Source organism: Chelon labrosus, assembly GCF_963514085.1.
Source record: "Chelon labrosus genome assembly, chromosome: 3".
NCBI classification, from domain to species: Eukaryota; Metazoa; Chordata; class Actinopteri; order Mugiliformes; family Mugilidae; genus Chelon; species Chelon labrosus.
The window spans coordinates 984,719-989,507 of NC_140339.1; the positions used below are offsets into that span (position 1 = coordinate 984,719).

Genomic DNA, 4,789 nt, shown 5'->3' on the forward strand with positions numbered 1-4,789 from the left:
GTCCAATGAAGATCCCCAAGACCTTGGTGCTGCATGCAGAGATGACCCCAGAGAGCTGCAAACCCAGAGCTATGATGTAAGTAGAAACAGGAAGTGGTGCTGGACTAATTTAGTCCATTTCTTTACTTTAATTTTCTAAAAGTAGACGAGCTCTGGATGTCTTAGCTGAGGGTGGCAGTGATCTGGTGTTCTCACAGTCGACTCTTTTATTTCTTACAGAATCACAACTAAGAAGAACAAAACCATCTGCATTGATCCTGAAACAAAGTTTGCAAAGAAAAATCTGAGTGTCTTCCTGAAACCATCCAACTCCTCCACATCCTGAAGAATGAATTCATCCCTGAATCACTGACCAGTAAATTATGGGACATCATCACTGATCTCATGTAAATGAAACAACAGTATTTAGTTCTTCAGACTTTTTGAAATAAAAGTTTTATTTTTGTACTTGGTGTCCTGGTCTCTTTGTTTTGGAAAGAAAGTCGTTTGATCTGTTTAGTTTCTACTGAACCATTAAAGTGAAGCTAGGAGGAGCTAGCATTAGCTGGGAGGCTAGGTAGCATATTGGCAGACTAGCATGCTAACAAACTGCTAGGGAAGTAGCAGACTACCATGCTAACAAGCTGCTAGGGAAGCAGCATCAGAATCAGAATCAGCTTTAATGGCCAAGTATGACACATACAAGGAATTTGACTCCAGCAACTTTTCTCTCTAGTACAGAAGCATCTTAAATAAGTGAAATAAAAATAAAATAAAATTAAATAAAATAAGATAAAAATAAAATAAATCTCAATTTGTACACATAACATATGGGATAATATATACACCAAACCAGGGTTATAGTACAGTGAGTATATACAACAGTGCAGAGTTACTGATTATTGTTCATGTGGATGGTCTCACACTCTGTGACTGCTCAGAGTTCCTCAGAACGACAGCCCGGGGGAAGAAACTGTCCTTGTGACAGCATATGAACCTAAAACCTAAAATTCCAGCCACAACCACAGTTTGACATTTTCAGTGAACCTGATGCAGAAGTTGGAAACCAGACTTTAGATTCATTCATCTGAAAACGACAAATGTTAAACCTGGAGGCAAAACCAATCACGTTTAACTCACGTGAACAGAGGAGGAAGTGAAAGAGGAAACATCTCTGCTCATTCATTCATTCATTCAGGATGAACTCATCCTCAGTAATGATGTCACTGCTTTTACTTGATATGAAGCATAGACTGTATATAAATATAGACAATGTGTCTCCACCTCCTTGCATTGACCAAAGTCACTGATAAAGAGATGAATGTCATCACTAAAGAAAGAAACTCACTTAGAACAATTCATAAAGTCTCCTCTCACTCTCTGCAGCCACCAGCGCCACATACGTCAAATCCAGCAGAAGCATCAATGTCGACCCAATAAAATGACAAAAATATATGTAACAGATGTAAATATAATTCATTTTACTCACCAGAACTACAGAGAAGGACTAAGAATACCAACTAGAAATGTGATTGGTTAAAGGAACAGCGTCATCACAATGAGTTTCAGGTTTAACTGTGAAGGCCCAGCAACATGATGATGAAATATGATTGGATAAAAGCTCTAATGCTAAGCTACACTGACAGAAGCACCACAGCTGAGAGACAGACAAGACATGACATGAAAAGAATAAACTATTGGAATAATTTAATAAGATTAATGAGAAGATATTAAAATGTAGGTTTAGTCCAGCAGAGAAGGATTTACTGGAGCTGATGAACCACCACTGATAAAAACCATGCTGTTTAAAAACTGAAGGTGAATTTTATTATATATATTTAAAGAAACTTGATACTGTGCATATAAAATGTTTCATGGTCTCACTGTGTTTATAAGGAGGACACTCTCAGTGGACTCCAGCTTCATTTATCTTCTCAAACTTGTTCACATGATTTCACACAGCTTTGTTTTTGACTCGACGTCATAAAGATGTAAACCCTGATGTTGTTCTCTGATGACTCAGCAGTGGTTGAGTGTCTTAGAGATGGACAGGAGGTGGAGTACAAGACACTGATCAGAGACTTTGTCCCAGACAAACCAGCTACTCCTGAATGTGGACAAGACCAAGGAGCTGGTCATTGACTTCAGGAGGAAGAGGACACCAGAGGAGACCATCACCATCCAGGACCTGGAGGTGGAAGTAGTGGACCACTATAAGGACCTGGGAATCTGGACTGGAGGGACAACAGTGATGCTGTGGACAAGAAGGACCTGAGTAGACTCTAGTTTCAGACACAACACTGACAGCTGCCACCTCCAGAAATTCTCTGATGATACAGCCATTGTCGGGCGCATGTCTTAGGGAAATGATCTGGAGTACCTGGAGGTCATCACCAACTTTGTGGACTGGTGTGCTCTGAACCACCTGCACATAAACGCCAGCAAGACAAAGGAGGTGGTGATTGACTTTAGCAGGAAACCACAGCTGACTGCACCGGTGAACATCCAGGGCTTGGACATCGAGGTCGTGGAGGATTACAAGTACCTGGGTGTTCACCTTAACAATAAACTGGACTGGACACACAACACAAACGCCCTGTACAAGAAGGGCCAAAGTCATCTTCACCTGCTTAGACGACTGAGGTCCTTTGGAGTGTGCAGGTCACTGTTCAGGACTTTTTATGACTCTGTGGTGGCTTCTGCCATCCTGTATGCAGTGGTCTGCTGGAGCAGTGGGAGCTCAGAGAGGGACAGGAAGAGACTGAACAAGCTGGTCAGACGGGCCGGCTCTGTCCTGGACTGCTCTCTGGACTCCATGGAGGAGGCGGGTGAGAGGAGGATGTTAGCCAAGCTGACATCAATCATGGACAACCCCTCTCACCCACTGCATCAGACTGTTTCAGACCTCAGCAGCTCCTTCAGCAGCAGACTGCTGCATCCACGCTGCAAGAAGGAACGCTACCACAGGTCCTTCATCCCAGCTGCCATCAGGCTGTACAACACCAGCCTGAGTCAATAACAACTGTCATTTAGCACAAATAAATCTGCCTTTTTGCACAAACCACTACCTCACCAACTTATAGTTTTTCCTAAAGTTTTAGCAATCTATTTATTTGTAAATTTTTTATTCCACCACCACAGTGTATATACAGAATGTCTTTGTTGTTATTTTTTTGTATATATTTTTCCAATCAGTACTTGTGTTTTTTATTCCCCTGGTAATTTTTAAGTCGTCACTGTTTTGTATATATTTTTGACAAATTCTGTGCTACTGTGACAAGTTAATTTCCCATATGTGGGATCAATAAACATGTCTTATCTTATCTTATCTTGGTTCATGAAGATGACATTGCTGGAGACTTTCTTTCAGTCTGGACTTTGCTGTGGTTTGTTGGGGGAGCAGCACCAGCAGAAAGGACATAAGTAGGATGGACATGTTATCGGTAGTGAGTTGGAGACGTTTGTCTCAGTGAGGGACAGGAGGACTCTGGACAAACGTCTCTCCATCGTGGACAATCCATCTCATCCACTCCACCAGACTATAGAGGGACAGTGGAGCTCATTCTCAAACAGACTGATGCAGCTCCATTCAAACAGTGAAGTGTTGAGACGTTTAGTTTCTCTTTCATAAAGTCAGTTTTCTGTGTAAAAGTGTTTTCAGAATCGTCTCAGGCTTCGTTAACTTCACGTTTTCTCTGTACTGCAAAAAATAACCTGTGAAAAGAGAAACGAGAAGCAGCGGAAGAGGAGGAAGTAGATGTGTTCTCAGAATAAATGTCTCCTAGAAAGTGAGTCTGGACATGTATATAGAGGGAGGACAGAGCCGTTCAGAGCTCATCCAGCTTCATCACATTCAAGAGCTTCATCCTAACTTGATCCTGACATCAGTCTGAAGCATGAAGACACTGGTGACCCTCGGACTCCTGACTCTCGGCTGCTTCCTGCTTCCTCGTCTTGCTGCTGGTCAGTGTCTGTCCTCCTGTCCTCAGAGACTCTCAGCTGTTTAATGCTTCATATTAAATGTTGAGTGTGTTTGTCTTTGCAGGTTCAGTCGCTTTGGAGCAGTTGAACAAAGACGATTGCTGTGTACTTGTCGCTCAAATGAAGATCCCCAAGATCAATGTGCTGCGTGCAGAGATGACCCCAGAGAGCTGCAAACCCAGAGCTATGATGTAAGTAGAAACAGGAAGTGGTGCTGCACTAATTTAGTCTGTTTCCTTACTTTAATTTTCTAAAAGTAGACGAGCTCTGGATGTCTTAGCTGAGGGTGGCAGTGATCTGGTGTTCTCACAGTCGACTCTTTTATTTCTTACAGAATCACAACTAAGATGAACAAAACCTTCTGCATTGATCCTGAAACAAAGTTTGCAAAGAAGCATCTGAGTGTCTTCCTGAAACCATCCAACTCCTCCACATCCTGAAGAATGAATTCATCCCTGACTCACTGACCAGTAAATTATGGGACATCATCACTGATCTCATGTAAATGAAACAACAGTATTTAGTTCTTGAGACTTTTTGAAATAAAAGTTTTATTTTTGTACTTGGTGTCCTGGTCTCTTTGTTTTGGACGAACACAACAGAACCAGAGTCGTTTCATCTGTTTAGTTTCTACTGAACCATTAAGGTGAAGCTAGGAGGAGCTAGCATTATCTGGGAGGCTAGGAAGCCCCTGGGAAGTAGCATATTAGCAGACTAGCATGCTAACAAGCTGATAGGGAAGTAGCATATGAACCTAAAACCTAAAATTCCAGTCACAACCACAGTTTGACATTTTCAGTGAACCTGATGCAGAAGTTGGAAACCAGAC

At 42.0% G+C, this 4,789-nt stretch overlaps 1 long non-coding RNA gene across 1 annotated transcript; it reads left to right on the plus strand.

Annotated features, from left to right (window-relative positions):
- The first annotated feature begins 3,914 nt into the window (after positions 1–3,914).
- LOC311485597 lies at positions 3,915–4,522 on the plus strand. The gene is made up of 2 exons (XR_014698973.1): positions 3,915–4,151; positions 4,295–4,522. It is a non-coding gene; the product is annotated as an uncharacterized lncRNA (long non-coding RNA).
- Positions 4,523–4,789: the final 267 nt, after the last annotated feature.